Source organism: Artemia sp. Qi Xiang Cuo, chromosome 14 (genome assembly GCF_049724085.1).
Source record: "Artemia sp. Qi Xiang Cuo chromosome 14, ASM4972408v1, whole genome shotgun sequence".
Taxonomy (NCBI): Eukaryota; Metazoa; Arthropoda; class Branchiopoda; order Anostraca; family Artemiidae; genus Artemia; species Artemia sp. Qi Xiang Cuo.
This window is the reverse complement of record NC_142807.1, coordinates 234,404-254,594: the sequence shown is the minus strand read 5'-3', so window position 1 is coordinate 254,594 and position 20,191 is coordinate 234,404. Positions and strand designations below refer to the sequence as shown.

Genomic DNA, 20,191 nt, shown 5'->3' with positions numbered 1-20,191 from the left:
GTTAAAGGTCTCATACAAGTATTCAGGGAGACAGTTGAGACAAAAAAGTATATTCATCGAAAGGTAGCTCTCAATAGAGACACTGGAGAAACCTATTTAAGCCCCATTTATAATGAACTACTTATTCTGATCGTTTTTTATATAAATCAAGAAAATACTATTTTGTAACCTAACAGAATCTGTGATAATATCTTACATGGGAAGCAATTGGCTTTCAATTATGCTCTGCATAAATTAAAAAATTGAACTGCCATTCTGTTGTTTTTTTTTCAGTTGTCCTTTCACCGTTACTTTGAAAGGGTCTTCATATTTTATTTTTTTGCGTTTGTTTTAAGGTTTTTTTTATGTTATCTTTGGATTTTTATCAGTATTATATATTTTTTCAATATTGTGCACTGAGAACGTTCAAACAGAGGTCTTGACTGAAATATTTGCATTATTATACACGTTTTTCACTGGCTTGTATTATCCTCGTTTCTCTCTTCTTTACGGTTTACGGTCTTTACGCCATTGTGGTCTCAGAAATTCTTTATCAAAAGAAGCAGAAATCTGGTAGCAACGAAATGGCTGTGGCATTATAGAACTCTTGCATAATAATTGAAATACATAACAGCTATGTATTCCTAACAGAATTAATTATCAAAATTAGTAGTATTTTTTTTTTCATCCAGCAACCGACACCATCGAGAAGAACTGTCACCATTTACAACACAGCTGAGTTAGTAGGAAAATCTTTCTTCTTATCCTCCATACCATCAAACGTCCAGAAGGAATTTGAAAGGTATATCCACTTTCAATCCAGGTTGTTTTGATAATGAAGATCTGTGCTCTTAAATAGAGACCAACCAAACGTTTTTTAGCCCATGAAGCTGGTGGCAAATTGCCAAGCTCATCAGAGGTTCTAACTTCAACCCCGTCCCTGCCTGCACTACCATTCTCTCACCCAATGATTTCAGTAAGCCCTGGGATTTTGCAGCCACTGTGAAATAGGATAGTCACATCTGAACTAGTACAACTACATCTCAGCACCATCAAGAAATCAAAATGCTTCAAGGAAGAAAGGAGTGCAGAGCCAAAGTGTTCACTGATGCATCAGTGAAAGCCAGGATTGAAGCTGTCTTTGCTACAAGGAAGGCAAAGAAGGGGTCGAGAAGAAAAAATTTAAGCAACAAAAGCAAGAAAAACAAAGAAGTAGGCTGTGAAGAGATTTGATGAGAAGACAGCACTGAGGGTGAAAATGAAACTAAAAAGGTTCAAAGAGTGACTGTTGATAACAACTCGGACAGTTCCTTGGGTAAGATAGTGAAAAGGAATGCGAACTTATTTTTCATTTTGGTTGCAGTTGGCAACTTAGTAAAAGTCATCTATGAGGTCCATTAGGAAGAAGGTAGAACCTACTGCAGAGGTCAATGTGACGACTATGAGTGGTGAGAGAGGTAATGTGTGAAAGTGACTGGAACAGGCAGATCATATTTACTACATGAAAGAGGATTTAGGGTAAAGACCCCAGTACTTGGACAGTGTGTGACCTCGTTTGGTAGGGGAGGACGTCATAAAAAAGGATTTAAAGGAAATGGGAATTTCGTGGGAGGGTGTGAAAAGGGAGGCTTAGAATAGATTGGGTTGGAAGAGGAGCGTGTGCAGGCCTCAGGCGGCTTGGTGCTGTGGTGAGTTGTTAGTAGTAGGGGTACTAGTAGTAGTAGTTCGATCTTGGACAAGTGTTTTGACTGAAATGTATCTTCTCTAAATAACGACAGCAGGTTCATAGTCAAGGACCTGATGCAGATAATTGGGACTTGTTACATCTGCATGGATTTATTATGATAAGAACTAATAAATGGGTCAGTAAATGAATATTGTAGTTCTAAACTTTTAAACATGAGATCAAAATGTGTAATCAAGTTTCAATTCACAAAAGTTTTTCTTCGTGGAGGTTTCTCTTTCGATGAAAGTACAAAGTAAAGGTATTATTTCATTGAAATTATATAATATGTATTTTCGAAATCTACAAAGAGGTGGAGGGAATTAGGCATTAATCAGAATATTTAAATCATCTGTAGACCATATTTCGATCATCTACAGAATAGTCATTTTTATCATCTTGGCTCTATAATTTGATTTAAGGTAAGCAATAAATTGTTTGCCAAGCTTTATTGAATTTTATACTTTTATAATCTTTAAAACCGTCAACTAGCCTTTCATTGAACTAATTTTTAAAGCATTTAATATAAGACAAAGTTTGCAGCTAAATTGTCATGCATCTTCCTGGGTCCTAGTTTAGGCTTTCAGTATGAGAAGCTGGCCCGGCAGAAAAAGGGGAACGCTTCTCTTTGGACTCCGACATCTTATCAAAAAATCCGGCCTCACTTATCCGGGAGCCTTTCTGTTTTCTTGTGCTGTCTGCTGAATATTAATTTTTTATTAGATGCCAGGAAAGACACCAATATTTTATTTTTAAGTGTTATTTTACAATCACAATTTGAAATAAAAATAGGCTAAGGATTGTCACTTTTGTTTGATCTATATTATTTTATGTAAGGCAAGGGGGTGTCCTTTTATCCCTATAATCCTGAATTAAGAAAAATGCAGATTAAATTTTAAATATCTTAGCAACGTTAGCTTTTTGTGTGTGTGTGTGTCTGGGGGGAGGGGGTATGTTTATATGGTACAAACATTCTATAAGGCGGTTGCATATAAGGATTTTCATTATACCATATTATGAGGGAATTATTTTGGATTGATTCTTTTTTAACTTTAAACTTATGCTAGCAGAACCTATGTTATACTGTAGAAGCTTTGTTAGATAAAATCTTAAAGATGAAGTGACTGTTATTTTCATTTTTTGGACATGTTTCGAAAAAGTAAAATATTGTTTTTGTAATATAGAAGATATATTGAATATCTTGTTATAAAATTGTGTTTAATCCAAAAGGACCTTTTTTTAGCCTCAATTTACTTTATTGTATTAGTCAAAAATATTTTCGAAAATAGATGAATTAAAAAAAACCATCAATATATGTTCCAAACTATTAGTATAAATATCAAACCCAAAAACTAGAAGATTTTTTTGATGAATGTGGCAACACAAAAAAACGTATGAGAAAAAAAGTAAGGGTTCTTATGTGACAACACAAACAATTATGTGTGGAAAAAAGCAAGGGTATGTATCCTTCTATGGATTGAAAAATAGAAGTTCGCAGAGTTTTATTTAGGTTGCGTCGTCCGATGTAGCTCAGTTGAACAGCACGTGGAAAATTCCCTATTTCTATTTTTACAAATCCGAAGTATACCCGCAACGACCCTGATATTTTCGCCTGTTGATTCCTCCCCTCCCCCTGTGGTTACTAAAACCTTTTAATTCAGTTTTTTCTTCTACGTTATCAGCACGAATGCATATGGAGGGATCTTGGGGCCTCCCCCAGGCAATTCAGCGTGTTCCCAGGTGGCGATAGGGGAACGCCCCACAGATATGTAGGGTACCTCCATAGGAGGCACGGACCAAGGGGGGACCTTGTCCCTGGGGGTCCATAATAGAAACTGGGGCACCCTCGCCCGGGGTCATAAATACAGGCGGAGGAGGAGGAAGGCCCCTCAAATGTACACTCAAAAGGGCAAACTGGTTTGTCCACAAGTCCCAGGAATTACAAACCTTCTCCCAGTAATGGGTTAAATTGCATGGTAATGCAGAACACCATCGCGGGAGGATCTTCTATAGGAGGACAACTGCGGCAGGGCGTAAGATCCAGGTCTATGGACAACGGCCTCTGCAAAGGGCTGCCTCAACCTTTTTTGGGTACCTGCAATACTAGGGATTTTGTACTCAATTCCAGTTCCGCCGAGAAAGTGGCGCCCTTCATTAAAATTAATGCCTAATGGACGACTTAGCCTTCCCATAAAACTCTGATTAATTGACATTTCATCTAGTATTCATATGCTTTAGCAGCTGTCGTTTGGTGGAAAAACCGCCTCCAGGCTGATTTATCTATTATGGGCTGCCTCCCCATAGTAGCATAATGTTTGTAGGCATGAATATATAATGAGTCGGAGGTAATAGGCTTGAGATTGTCTGTGCAGGATTTCGACTCTTGTTGTTAGAAGAGCATCGCCAAGTGCTGAAAACCATGTTGTGACCAAGATGGGCCCAGGATTGCACAAAGCCTCTATTCATGGAGGTCCCAGGGACTTCTTGATGTCCGGTTCTAAGCCGGCTTAAGGACTTCGGTGTAGGCTTGAGAAGATATGTGATCCCCGTCCTGCACTGGTATCCGGGATCGTTGCTTTTCCTGAGGCGAAAATAATTTCAATCATTTAAAGAACATAAAAATTGGAACTTGGAATGTTACGACGATAAAAATGACTATCGTATCGACATTTTGACTGACGAATTCAGAAGATTTGAACTGGATTTAATAGGAGTTTCAGAAACTCATATCCCAGGGGTAGGAAGTATGAAATTAGGTAATATATATTTTATTTACTCTGGTAGGAAGGATGGGGGTATATCGGCAGGGAGTAGGGCTCATAATGAATAGGAAGCTACCAAGTCTTGTATAGGTTGGGAAGGTATTAATAATAGAATACTAATCGCTCATTTTATGACTAAAAAGTTCAGAGTATCAGTCATAGTATTATATGCCCCTTTATGACCGACTGACGGAGATACTAGTGACTCAGATGAATTTTACTTACAGTTACAGGAGCGAATAGACAGGGTCCCAGGTAGAAATACGATGTTTTTACTGGGAGATTTTAACGCCCGGGTTGGTAGAAATAGGGATAGATGGTACCCTAGCCTAGGTAAATTTGGTGTTGGAAAAGAAAACAGTAATGGATACAGACTTTTGCAATTTTGTAGCTATAACAATATAGTTATAACCAATACGGTGTTCGGTCATAAAATTGCTCATGAGTTAACATGGTATTCACGTGATGGTAAGACAGCAAACCATCTTGATTATGTTATTGTAAACAAAAGACTGGCGGGACCATACTAGATACTAGGATATATAGGAGTGCCGTTATTGATATTAAAAGTAAAGATAACCATCTAGTAGTGTCAAGAGTTAGTTTAAAGCTGAAATATTGGAAGGGTAACTACCTTCTAGAAAATTGAGACGCTGGTAGACTCCAGGATAGGAATTTGACAGAAACTTTCCAGGAACAGTTGAATATTATACTTGAGACTTTAAAATTTGATAATGTGGAATAAGGTTGGAATAATTTTAGAAAAATAATTTGTCAAGTTGCTGAAGGTGTCTTAGGGAAGAAAGCTAGAACTGCAGCTAAGAATATTAGTGAAAAAGCCTAATATTGGACAGATAGGAGAAAGTATTTGTACAAGAATTACCTTAGTGATGCATTACATGAAAACAAATGGAATATAAATAAATTGAAGAAAACATTAAAATATGAATCAAGGGGATTTGAAATGGAGGCCATGGATAAAATTGCCGAGGATCTGGAATATGCAGCTAGACGGCATAATAGTAAAATATTGTACTGGCATGTTAACAAATTGAGAGGCATTGGTCAATGCGGACTTGGTCCAGTTAAAGATAGTAATGGGGCCGCAATTAGCGATAAGGAAAAAACTAAAGAGAAATGGGCCGAACATTTTGAGAATTGGCTTAACTGAGATAGAGTTGAAGGAAGAGATATAGAGGAAAATGAAAAAGTTTGTAATACCTTGGATGTGAAGGAAGATGTGTTTTGTGAGGAGGAATTAGCGACAGTACTAAAAGGACTAAAAAATAATAAGGCTCCAGGTGCTGATAGGGTGGTAAATGAGTTTTTTAAATATGGTGGCTCTGAGGTTAGAAATAAGTTCCTGAAGATTATGAATATGATTTTTGAAAAAGGGGAAGTACCTAACGATTTTAGGAAAACCTTAATTAAGCCACTTTATAAGAAAGGTGATAAAAGTGAGTGTGGTAATTATCGAGATATTAGTCTGGTCTCTGTAGGTAGTAAATTACTTAGTAACATGATACTTTTTAGACTGAGGGATTCCGTAGACAAATTTTTAAGAGAAGAACAGTGCGGTTTTAGAAAAGGTAGAGGATGTGTCGACCAAATTTTCACTCTTAGCTTAATAATTGAGAAGTGCCTGGGTTTTCAAACACCTTTGGTCCTCAGTTTTATAGATTATGAGCAAGCGTTCGATTCTGTTGATAGAAGAGCTTTAGTAAAGGTTTTATCCTTGTCTGGTATACCAGACAAATACATTAAAATGATTAGTTCTATGTACGAGAATAACACTGCTGCTGTTAAGGTAGGAAATAAGGTTAGCAGCTGGTTTCGTATTAAATCAGTAGTTAAGCAGGGTTGTGTTCTATCCCCCTTTATATGGATCATTTTGATGGACTATGTCTTAAGGAGCACAGGAAAAGCAATGGGAGACTACGGGATCAAATGGGGAGGAAAAAGTCTCCTGAACTTAGATTATGCTGATAATTTAAGGATCCTAGATGAAAGTGTGAGAAAAATGAATGAAGTTTTAGAGGTTTTGCGAGTTCAGGGTACTAGAATAGGTTTGAAAATTAATGTTAAGAAGACTAAGTCACTAAGGCTAGGAATAAGTGAAGATGAAAAGGTGGAGTTGGGTAATGAAAAGATTGATCAGGTGGACAGCTTCACTTACCTTGGTAGTATTATTAGTAAAGATGGTTGGAGCAGTGAAGATGTCAAAAGTAGAATAGCCAAGGCTCAGGGTGATTTTTCACAGTTAAAAAAAGTTTGAAAAAATAGGAGATCGTGCCTACGAAATAAAAATAGAATCTGAACAGCCGCGATGCTGACAGCAGTCAAGTAAGATTCGAATATATACGTGCCCAGAACGACGATTGAGGGTCCGCTAAATGTTTTCAAGAAGACGTACTTACGGATGGCTCAGTTCACATAACCGACCGTTTACAATCCAATGAGCGAACTATGCGAAAAATTTGGTTCAATACCGCTCTCTAGGGCTATAATGAAAGAAAGGTTGAGGTGGCTAGGGCATGTTTTGCGGTTCAAGGATGACAGATTGCGGAAGACTGTTCTTTTCGGCAACCGTCTAGGACTAATCGGATAGCAGGTCGTTCTCGTCTGGGGTGGGAGGACGTTATAAAGAAAGATTTAAAGGAAATGGAAACTTCATGGGCGGGCGTAAAAAGGGAGGCTTTGAATAGATTGGGATGGAGGAGGAGCTTGCGTAGCTGTGTTGGACTCAGGCGGCTAAGTGCTGTGGTGAGTTGTTAGTAGTAGTAGTAGTAGTATTAAATGTCTGTGTATTTAAAATAGTTACCATCGTATGTGGGTGAAATATTCAAACTAATGAAATACCTATTATGAAAATTTAGACAGACTTAGTAGAGAAAAATAAATTTTTCAGGTTGTATAAAAGATATAACTATTGAGATGGTGATTAGGGAGACCTATATATGTAGTTTCCTTCCCATTCCTTTCTGTCGATGTCTGAAATAGGTCCCCGTCCTCTAATTAACACCTCCTAGTGTGCTCCTAGTATTAAACCTACAGTGATTTTATGACAGATAAGGAAACACATTACTTGTCTTCGATGTTAAATTCAAAATCTAACAGTTAGGAGCTTGAGAATTTTCAGAACTTACCGTTTCAAGTAATGCTGCTTTGTCACTTAATCAAAACCTCAGTATTTATAAACACCTGCCTACGGCAAGGACTTTAAAAATGTTGATTTTTTTATATACCAAGGTGTCTTGAAATAGAGAGGTCCTTAAATCTCAAGTTTCTACCTGGAATTTAAGTTGGTGTCTCTTGGAAAGACAATTGTCTATTCAATAGATGTGCTGCAACAACTAGTGCTGAATAAAAACTCAGCCTGGAAGCATAAGAAATTTTTGCAAACTATTTGTGTGCGTACTTGATTGTTAAATTTTGAAAACCACACTTGATTTCTAAGCAGGAAAGTCAAAATCTGTATCCACCCCAAAACAAGAAAAGTTCTAAGATTGAGGTTGACTTAGTAAAGAATTGGCTCAAATTAATTCAAAGTCAGCGTAACACCTCCACCTCGGCCGGCAGTGGGGCGCCGGTGGCGTTACAACACTTCGGTGGCAGTCAATCGGGCCTCTCGTCGGTGGCGTTTGATGCATGCACCGGGGAGGCACCGGGGTCCATATCCAACATTGGAAGTGCCGATTAGACCAGATAAGCCACCCCCTAAAATCCAGCTTATGGGCGCCCGTGAACTCTGGTGGTTGGGTTTAATGATTTTAATGGCAAGTATTTCTAAGACATAGTAGTTTACAATATAGATCTCCAGTTCTTCTTTTCCAGTGTTCACTAGCTCTGTAAGCAACAAGCTGCGCTTGAATCAGCTAAGCGCAAACTAACATTTTTTTTTATATGAAATCAAGCTTCTTATATTTTCCTTGTTTATTTTTATAAGAGCCTTCTTCTCAACACCAAGCTGGTACTTAACAATGCTAGAAACAATTTTCCTATGACAAAGGATAAAGACCTATTAGTTAACAAAAATTGTTTACTCTCAATTATTGAATGAGAAAAATAAAAAACATCAAGCTTAGAAATAAACTTGAAAATTTCAAAGACTCTGTAATAATCATGAAAACTCTATTAACGTTAGAGTCATTAGAACTAGTCCTTTTTAATTGCTCTATTATTTGTTTTTTGAACATTATGCTTGAAATTCTGCGAAAATTTTCTTCAACGATGATTCGATTTGTTAGACTCTGAAAATGTTAGCCAACAGTATCTTTTTGGATGACGGAAAAGAACCTGGAGCCTGATTGTAGACCTATAGCCCGTTCAGAGACATGCGTAAACAGTTGAAAACCGATAAGTACCATAGGAAAACAGATCGGTTTAAATTACTTCGTCATCTGTAGCTACGGTTACAGATGGTCTTTAACTCTGGTCTTGTTCCACATTTATTTTGTAGGGGGGTAATTACACCGATACTAAAAAAGGGGAAAAATCCATCTGAATGTTTATCGTACTGTCCTATAACCGTGTCACCAGTTTTATGTAAATTAATGTAACTACTTGTAGTGGATCTGCTCATAGATAAGTGTTCTACTCCCGACTCCCAGTTTGGTTTCAAAAAGGGGGTTAGCCGTGAGAATGTACATTATATTCTTGCTAATGTAATGGCAGAAGCACATGACTTAAATGAAAGATTTATACTCGCAAGTCACGACGTGCGCCGGGCTTTTGATTCGGGGATTCATTCCCAGCTACCCCTGTCGGCTCTTAAGTGCGGGGTTGACCAGTCTGTGATATTAGCATTTAGAAATATGTATAAAAATCTTCAAATACCAATTAATATACCTTCAAATGAGGGTCCAGTTTTATCTTCCCAAATAGTCCAAGTGAAGAAGGGTATTAGGCAGGGTGCAATATCATCACTTTATAATAACAGCATTACAGAAGCGCAAAAGTATGTTAAACCAAGTTTTATATTTCGTGGTGTAGATATAACGTTATTAAAGACGATATCAAACAGTTCGTGGTAACGAACTGTAAGTAAGGAGCGACCCGGCTCAATGGTAGCCGAAACTCTAGAAAACGGGTTTTTGATACCAATAGATACGAGTACATCGACCCATACATCAAAAGAATCAGATTTCATTGCTGATTTCAAATATATAACTTTCATCAAGTTTAGTGCTACCCATCAAAAGTTAAGCTTCTGAGAAAATTTGGCTGATTTTCAAAAAAAGGGGGAAAGACCCCCTAAAAGTTATAGAACCTTACTGTAAATCACACCATCATATTCAGCGTATCAGAGAACCCAACTGTAGAGGTTTCAAGCTCTTATCTACAAAAATGTGGAATTTTGCATTTTTTGCCAGAAGAAAGACATAGATGCGTGTTTATTTGTTTTTTTTTTTTTTTTTTTTTTTCCCCAGGGGTGCTCGTATCGACCCAGTGGTCCTAGAATATCGTGGGAGGGCTCATTGGAACGGAAATTAAAAGTTCTAGTGACATTTTTAAGGGACCAAAAAAATGGAGGGCAACTAGGCCCCCTCCCACGCTCATTTTTTTCCAAAGTCACCCGATCAAAATTTTGAGATAGCCATTTTGTTCAGCATGGTCGAAAATATGATAACTATGTTATTTAGGATGACTTAATCCCCCGAAGTCCCCGGGGGAAGGGATAAAAGTTATGAACTTTACCCAATGTTAACATATATTATTGGTTATTGGGAAGTATACAGAGATAAAATCCTTTTTAATAGACAGTGTATAATAAATTTCACAAAAAATACCAGATATTTCGGTAACATATACAGTGACCGTCACCAGTAGTAAAACTAAACTAAAACAATTTAAAACAGAAGTTTATATACTAAATCAAATAAAACTACATATTGTTTAAATCTCTAATTCTTTTCAAAGCAAAGGGGGAAGCTAGCCTCTTTGACCTTCTTGGATTCGGTTCATTAGCGTTCAATGATATAAAATTTGGACAGAGGTCAACTACATTGGGTGAATTGAACTTTACTCTGTCAGATTTTAATAAATTATCATAGATAGAGTTTAGCCCATTTTCACCTGTATCCCGATTCAAAGCAATATTCTTGAATAAGATTTTCTTTATTTCAAGAGCTTTACGAAAATTTTGCTTTAAACCCTGATCCCTAGAAATCAAAGAGACATTCTCGAACAAAATAAAATGGTCTGGAAAATTAAATTTATGTTCTGAAAGGGCTGAAGTAAAATTTTCAGACTTAGAATCTTGCTTTAAAGCCGAAGAAATAGAATCTTTATGTTGTAATAATCTAATTTCCAAACTCTGGTTAGTACGTCCCAGATATGAGCTTCCGCAAGTACATGGGATCTGATAAGCCCCACTTTGTCGCCCCAATGAAGCTGTTAAGAAATTTGGATTTGATTAGTGGCAAAACAGATTTGGAAGTTTCTGTAATTATGTATTTAGTAAGGTTGTGCAATACAAAAAACAAAAAACATCCTTCTCCCGAGTTGTCTCCAAGACTTCCTTAGAGATCTCTAGAAACCTTTTTCTTCTTTTTGAAAAAGTCTGGTATTCGGGATACATGCTGCTTATTAGTATTTTCCTTAGAAAAGACAACCCCTTAACAAATTTTGGAGAGCAAATACTAAAGATTTGATCAGTTAAAGAAATTATCAAACCAATTTTTACTTGGCAAGCGTGACCGGAACTATAAGACAAAAATCTATTGTTATTTTTCGGTTTTCTGTAAATTTTAAAATCCAGACTATTTTGATTTTTCAAAAGAAGAACATTAAGAAAAGGAAGTTTCCCATTCTCTTCCAATTGAACAGTAAACTTTAAATCCCACCCCCCAAAAAAATTAAGATGTTCCAAAAATCCTTTTAATTCTTCCTCCCCATAATCCCATACTGAAATAATGTCATCCATATACCGGCCCCAGAAAACATGTCTAAAGAATTATGAATCCAAGGCAATTATTATAATACTCTTCATAAGGATATTATCTAACAAATTGGGTACATGGGCTATCATATGTAAACCCTTTATCTGTCCGAAACACAAAACCCTGGATTGAAAAAAAAATAAGAGAACATATTGAGAAATAACAATAAATTCATTACTACAGAAACATTCAAGTCGGTTTTGACGCTAATCAAATCCAAATTTATGAACAGCTTTCTTTCTAGAAGAGTTTCAGCTGCTTCTACGTCAATATTTGTGTACATTGATACAATGTCGAAGCTTGAAAGCAAAGAATTCGAAGAAATTTATACTTTTTTCAGTTTTTCAACCAAATTCGAAGAATTCTTAATATACAAAATTTGTGTAGACAAAAGTGGTTTACAGATTGACACTAACCATTTGCTCAAAACACTTGTTGGTGACCTTGTACATGACACAGTTGGTCGTAATGGTAGGTTAGACTTATGAATTTTGGCAAGTCCATATAATTTAGGGCACAAGGAACTGCGTGGCAGGCATTTGTAATAAAGTTGAGGTGTAATTTTTTCTTAATCCTTTAAGCACTTCATTCCGTTCTTAAACTTATTTGTAAAAGAGTCTGTTGGATTATACGATAGCTTCTTGTATGTTTTTTCATCATTTAGTAAACTTCTTAATTTTGATTTGTAGTCCTCAGTATTCATCACAACTAAAGTGTTACTCTTATCTGCTTTTGTAAAAGTAATTGTACCATCCTTTTTCAAGTTTTTAGGAATTATTATGTCTTTGAAGATCGTACTAGGAAATTCCGGTTTCAATACAAAATTAGACAGGGTTTTACGGTAGAAGCTCTTACTAAGCTAACATCTTTTATTAGATTTGCGTTTTTATGCAAAGATGTTTCTATTGAAGAGATAATGTCTTCCACGGGGACTTTATCCGGTTTAAAACAAAATTTCGGACCCTTTTCAAGCACTGATTGTTCTTGTATCGTTAAAGTTCTTGATGAAAAATTAACCGCACCTGGTCCAAGAATTGACGGAGGTATTACCGCATTATTTGTTGATAATTTCGAAAACTTTTTTAGCAATCTTTCTCTGGAAAGGCGAAAGTCATGATTGAAGTAATTTTTTCCTGTTTGTTGAATAAAACAAAAGTCACTTACACTAACCTTTTTGATATAAAATTTCCCAGGGAAAGTTTATCTCTCACTATTAAAGCTCTTTTTCGACTTTTATCCTTAATAATGTGACTTAAAGTCTTGAAATTTAAGCTTCGTTTAAACTTTTCTTCCTTGAAAGTTCCCAAATGTAAATTGAATTTTAGTGATGGTCGCAAAATTCTCATCTTCTTACATCGCAGCAAAAAATCCTGCTGGTTGATAATATGTGCGTGTTTTTTCTGAGTGTTTATATATTTGTCAACATTTTTGGTCAAATCATCCCCATAGATATGACGTAGATAATATCGGAGACCACACTGCCTTTCCATGACGATAAAATAAAAGTTCAAAATAGGGATAAAATCCTTTTTAATAGACAGTGTATAATAAATTTCACAAAAAACGATTACGAGGGAAAAAAGATACCTGGCACGCTTTTAAATTTTCTCCCAAACTTTTGGCCTCAGAAAACGTGCACAAGCACATGTTATCGGTAAAATCTTTTATTTTTCAATTATTTTCTTGTACTTTCGATCAAGCACTTTTTGGAGAAATCTTGCACTTGTTGTTTGAAGTTTGAACACTTTTCCTCCGTACTGATCGATTTTTCTCTATTTGTTTCCCTTTGCGTCTAAACGAGCTGTTAGGCTAACTTTAAATTTGGGAATTGTAAGGATAGATGGCTTGCTCTGAGTTAATTTTCAAAATATGTACGTGACGTTAATCAAATCGATTAAATATTGACTATTTGGCTATTTACATTCAATGAATATATGGACAAGGTAGGTTTTACGGCTAATAATTTTTTAAGAATTCATTACACTAGCTTATGTCGCTAAACTCTATTCTCTTAAACTTCATCTGACCAGTATATGATTCAGGCTAGGCCTTAGAAGCTGCTAAATGAATTTCTTGTTTTTTTGTTATTTTTTCCAGTGATACAGTCTGTCCACTCTTCTCTTATTAATAAAAAAAGCCACATTTTTTTAGCAAATCAATGCATTACAATCTTACTTATTTTGACAGAAAACAATTTATAGAAGTTCTGAAGACTCTGATCCTACCTGTTAGGCCATTTTTTTATAACATCTTTCTTTGTTCTACTCTGATCAGTGGTGGAGAAGTTTGATGCAGTTTTTGTCAAAGTTCTTTCATCAGTTTTCTGTTTAGAAGAAGTATTTGGATTTTTGATAAGATCACTGAGCTGTAAGATCATAGCACTTCCATGAAGCCAAAAAAAACAGGCTACTGTTTGACAGGCAGCCTAGTGGCATTCCATAGGTTATAAATAGAAGCAACTTTGCTGGCAATGTCATTGGTTTAGGCTAGCCTTCATTTAGATATCAAATAAAGAAAAGGAGGCAAATTTGGAGAAAACTCATTAGCTATTTTAGCTACTTTTACTCATTTAGCTACATTAGGCTGCTTACAAAAGGACAAGGTGAATATCCTTATGTGGTGGACTGCTCATACATTTACAACCATAATTTAGTGGGTAAATTTCTCGTGGGCTATATAATTTATCTAAGATGAAAATGAAAATGTCATTTGATGCCTTTTTTATGCTCTTTCATAATATGTTAACCAGGATTATTATGCATATTATGAAGTAAGAATTGTTTTTCTTAACATTTCTCCTTATGACCAGTACTGATTGTAAATTTATACCATTTAAAGCCCTTAAACAGACCCTAAAGTAACACCTAATTCCTCTTACTACCAAACAATTATAGTGACAGCAAAAACAGTGTATTTACATTGCTTATTTTAAGCTTATTTTCAGTGTAATAGCTTTAGCTCTGACAGTACAACCTGTCCCTTCCTGCTAGCTCTATATATAACACTAATCAAACATAAGCCTATCTTTATTGTTTATTACCTTAAATTGCATTGTCCAGCAAATAAAGAATTATCCTGTTGGTGCTGGTTAGTGAAGATCTTGAGTCAATGCATTAGCTGCATCCCATTCTTGAAGCCATGGGTTGCATGACCAATCTTTGTCCACAGCTCCCTTGAATACCTCCACATTTGGGGCTGATTCATTAAAACTACTCCAAGATATTTCAGTGCAACTTTTTTAATTAAGTGTCACTTTAGGGTCCAGCTAATGACTTTAGTTTTATATTTGTATGTGAGATGCCCATTATATTTAGAAAGAGCATTAAAGGCATCAAGTAGTCTGACTTGCCTCTATCTAAGTAATGCAATATTTCCTAAAATTACCAAAACAAATACCTATATTCCATTTTATTCTCTATTCAGTGCTCTTTCCAAATTTAATAACATCTGCCATCACAATTGCACCCAACCCTCCCCTTAATGAGGCCAGGTACAGGCTATGCATGTAAGTTTACTGATTTTATTTCTCTTTTCTTTAAATTCACTTCATTTAGCACTGCCAGCCAACATGCATATATAAACTTAGAGTAGGCTAGGCTATTAACACCAATTAAGTAAATTTTATGGTAACTCCAGAGGAGAATTCTTCTGAAGGAAAAATGTCATTAAAATAAAAATAGTAGCATTATATTCATCAGTTTGTGCTCCTTTGCAATAAAATAGTTATAACACTGACAATGGACATCTCCCTGTTGGTTCCATATAGCGCCCTAATAATATATTTCTCCATTCATTCAATCTAGTTGAATCTCTTTTAAGAAGTGGATACTTAATGGAAAGAAACATGATAATTTGATGGATAGAAATATGCTGTATATTGTAAAGTAAGAATTTTGTTGTTTTTGTGTTTTCTTCTAGTTTTATATACCCTTGAGCTATATCTGGGACTAGCAGGAAGGGAGGGGGGAACACCATCATGGTAACAACTATATTGAAAAGGCTCATAAAATAAGGACTTTAAGGAAATACAACATGTTTCTGCTAATTATATGATTATATTTTCTTCAGTTGTTATGATCCTTCAAACATTATTTCAAATAGTATTTGTAGTTCACAATTAAATTTTTCTCACTTGGGCAAAACTAAATATAACTTGCATCTTTAAACAAGCAACTGTGTATGTATTTATGTATTAATTTAAAGAAAAATCAGAAAAATATGTTTTTCAAAGAAAAGTAAAGACCATATTAAACTTCAGATCAGCAGATAAAAATTCCTGTTAAAATTCAAACTAGAAACAACAAGAAATTACTATTAAAGAATAAGTGAAACCCAAAGCAAACTTAAATTAAATAAAACAATCATGGCAAAAAAACATACAATAGCTACTTATATAAATGAATAAATTACAGGAAATTACTATTAAAGAATAAATGAAACCCAAATGAACAGAAATTAAATAAACAATCATGGCAAATAAACATAAAATAGGTACTAATATAAATGAAAAAATAAATCTTCAAACAATTAAAACTTAAATTGAGTATGCAAATCAAGCTTGAAATAAAAAAAATCACTGCAAGCAAGAGTTTGTGTTTTAATATAAATGAATAAATAAATGAATTTAGTACTAATATAAATGAATAAATTACAAGAGATTACTATTAAAGAATAAATGAAACCCAAAACAAACAGAAATTAAATAAACAATCATAGCAAAAAAACATACAATAGGTACTTATATAAATGAATAAATAAACCTTAAATGAGTAAAACAAACAAAAATCACAGCAAACAAGAGTTTGGGTTTTAATATAAATGAATTTAGTACTAATATAAATGAATATTGAATAAACTACAAGAAGATACTTTCATAGGCAGTGCAATAACACTGCCTAAGTAAAGAACAATGTTGGCATAATCTATTATTTTTTTTTTCTTTATACCAGGGCACTTTGTATCAAAGGAGTTTTTTGTAGAAACTTTGAAAAGGGCTCATTAGATTGGAAATTGGAGTGGCCTGTGCCCTTTTTAATATTCAAAAGTGATTGGAAGGTAACTAACACCACTTCTATGCCCAATATTTCCCCAAACACATCTAATCAAAATTTTGAGATAGCCATTTTGCTCAGCATAGTTAATTTCCATATAGAAATTATGTTTTTGAGGAGGACACTCCCCCACAACCCTCAGGGCAAGGGTTGTAAGTTATGCCCTGGGGGCATATAAGATTTTATAGAAAGCATTATCCTAGAAACTTCAAAAAGAGCTCATTCGATTGGAAATTCAAAGGGCCAGTGCCCTTTTTAATAGTCAAAAGTAATTGGAGGGCAACTACCCCCCCCCCTCACACCCACCTTTTCCCCAAACACATCCAATCAAAATTTTGAGATAGTCATTTTGTTCAACGTAGTTGAAAATTCTGAAAATTAGGTCTTTGAGGATGACAACGCCCCCACAGCCCTCAGGGTAAGGGTTATAAATTATGCCCTGGAGACATATAAGGTATTCATAGAAAGCATTGTTGTAGAAACATCAAAATGGGCTCATTCAATTGGTAATTGAAATGGCTAGTGCCGTTTTTAATAGTTGAAAGTAATTGGAAGGCAACTAACGCCCCTTCCATGCCCACCATTTCCCCAAACACATCCAATCAAAGTTTTTAGGTAACCATTTTGTTCAGTGTAGTTGAAAGTTTTGGATATTATATCTTTGAGCAGGAAACTCCCCCCACAGTCTTCAGGGCAAGGGTTATAAGTTATGCCCTGGGGGCATATAAGGTTTTTATTGAAAGCTTTGTTGTAGAAACTTCAAAAAGGGCTCAGTCGATTGGGAATTCAAAGGGCTACTGATATTTTATAATAGTCAAAAGTGATTAGAGGGCAACTAACCCCCCTATCACACCCACGTTTTCCCCAAACACATCCAATCAAATTTTAAGATAGCCATTTTGTTCAACGTAGTTGAACGTTTTCGAAATTAGTTCTTTGAGGATGACAACCCCCCCCCCCCACAGCCGGCCGGGGCAGGGGGAGACGTTTTGCCCTGGGGACCTATACGGTTTTTATAGAAAGTGTTGTCATACAAACTTCAAAAAGGGCTTATTCAATTAGAAATTGAAATGGCTAGTGCCCTTTTTAATAGTCGAAAGTAAGTGGGGTGCAACTAACCCCCCTCTCAGGCCCACCATTTCCCCAAACACAAACAATCAAGATTTTGTGATAGCCGTTTTTTCAACATAGTTGAAAGTTCTGGAAATTAGGTCTTTGAGGATGACAACCCCCCACAGCCCTCAGGGCAAGGGTTGTAAGTTACGCCCTGGGGGCATATGAAGTTTTTATAGAAGGATGTTGTTGTAGAAACTTCAAAAAGGGCTCATTTGCTGTGAAAGCCATTTTGCTCAACATAGTTGAAAGTTTTAGAAATTAGGTCTTTAAGGATGACACCCCCCCCCCCCCCACCCACAGCCCTCAGGGCAAGGGTTGTAAGTTATGCCCTGGGGGCGTATAAGGTTTTTATAGAAAGTGTTGTCATAGAAACTTCAAAAAGGGCTTATTCAATTGGAAATTGAAATGGTTAGTGTCCTTTTTAATAGTTGAAAGTAATTGGAGTGCAACTAACCCCTCTCTGACGCCCACCATTTCCCCAAACACATACAGTCAAGATTTTGAGATAGCCGTTTTTTCAACATAGTTGAAAGTTCTGGAAATTAGGTCTTTGAGGATGACAACCCCCCACAGTCCTCAGGGCAAGGGTTGTAAGTTACGCCCTGGGGGCATATGAAGTTTTTATAGAAGGATGTTGTTGTAGAAACTTCAAAAAGGCTCATTCGATGTGAAATTGAAAATGCTAGAGCCCTCTTTAATAGTCAAAGGTGGTTGAAGAACAACTAACCCCCCTCTCATGCCCATCATTTCCCCAAATACATCCAATCAAAATTTTGAGGTATTCATTTTGTTCAACGTAGTTGAAAGTTCTGGAAATTAGGTCTTTGAGGATGACAACCCCTCCCCCCACAACCGTCAGGGCAAGGGTTGTAAGTTATGCCCTGGAGGCATATATGGTTTTTATAGAAAGTTTTGTTGTAGAAACGTCAAAAAGGGCTCATTGGATTGGAAATTGAAAGGGCTATTGCACTTTTTAAAATTCGAAAGTGAATGGAGAGCAACTACCCCCCCCCCTCAAGCCCACCATTTCCCCACCCCATTCAATCAAGGTTTTGAGATAGCCATTTTGTTCAACGTAGTTGAAAGTTCTGGAAATTGTGTTTTTGAAGACGACAAACCCCCGAGAGCCCCCTGGGCAAAGGTTGTAAGTTATGCCCTAGGGGCAAATAAGGTTTTTATAGATAGTGTTGTCGTAGAAACTTCAAAAGTGGCTCGTTCAATTGGAAACGGAGAGGGCTAGTGCCCTTTTTAATAGTCGAAAGTTATTGGAGGGTAACTAAATTATTTCTTTGAGGATGACAGCCCTCCCCCCATAGCCCTCAGGACAATGGCTATAAGTTATGTCTTTGGGACATCTAATGTTTGTATAGAAATTTCTGTCATAGAAGCTTCAAAAAGGGCTCAATTTATTGGAAATTGATATGACTAGTGCCTTTTTTATTAGTCAAAAGTGATCAGAGGGCAAACGTCTCCCTTCACGCCTATCATTTCCTCAAACACTTCCAATCAAAATTTCGATATAGCCATTTTGTTAAGCCTATCAGAAAGGTTCGGAAATTATGTCTTTGAGGATAACAAATCCCCATAACCCTCAGGGCAAGGGTTGTAAGTTTTTCCCTGGGTACATATAAGGTTTTTATAGAAAGCGTGGTCAAATAAACTTCAAAGGGGGCTCATTGGATTGGTAATAAGATGCTCTAGTACTCTTTTTAAGAGTCAAAGTGATCAGAGGGCAGCTATCCTCTCCCCCTTACACACACGTCATGTTGTTCCGAAATGCGTCTAATAGAAATTTTTGAGATAGCAATTCTATTCAAAATAGTCTAAACATCATATAACAAGGCTTTTGGGGTTGAAACAAACCCCAGAGACTAGGGACAAGGGTTGTAAGCTATGCCCAGGGGTTATTAAAGGTTATTATGGAAAGGATGGTTTTTTAACTTCAGAAGAGGCTCACTCTTTCTCCCTGAAAAAGTCTATGTCAATATAAAATGAGCAGAAATTAATCAAAAAACTTTTTGCAGAAAATAAGTTTTTCAAAAAATTAAAGAACTCTATTAAACCAAAAATGAACGAAAATAGAATCAAATAATCTTCTACCAAGCATACAACTACCACAACTCAGTATTAATAAATAAATGAAACCCAAAACAAACAGACATTAACGTAGGTCAAACTCAAAACGAGCAGAAATTGATCTGAGTAGGGTTCTAAACCCTATGATTTCTAAGAGCCAGAATATAATTTCTACTTTACTGAAAAAAATTCTTTTAAATGTTTTTACTTTTATAACTTTAAGAAATCAAAAACTAATCAAGATTTTAAGGAATAAATATCAGCATATGTACAATATTAAACTAACAATGCATATTTTTTTCAGTAAATTCATTTGAAATTTGGTCTTTGAGGATGGTATCCCCCCCCTAGCCCTCAGGGCAAGGGTTGTAAGTTATGCCCTGGGGGCATATAAGGTTTTTTATAGAAAGTGTTATCATAGAAACTTCAAAAATGGCTTCTTCTTCTTCTTCATTTTATTGGGAATTGAAAGGGCTAGTGAATTTTTAATAGTCAAAAGCGATTGAAGGGCAAGTAACGCCCCTCTCACGCCCACCATTTCCC

General features: G+C 35.9%; 1 protein-coding gene across 1 annotated transcript in view; it reads left to right on the top strand.

Moving 5' to 3' along the window:
- Positions 1 to 13,284: 13,284 nt before the first annotated feature.
- Positions 13,285 to 20,191, top strand: part of LOC148944022 (uncharacterized) — a 53,075-nt gene continuing 46,168 nt past the window's right edge. Inside the window, exon 1 of the mRNA XM_089099706.1 lies at positions 13,285 to 13,352. The gene's annotated coding sequence lies outside the window, so the exon portion shown is untranslated. The remainder of the gene's footprint in view (positions 13,353 to 20,191) is intronic.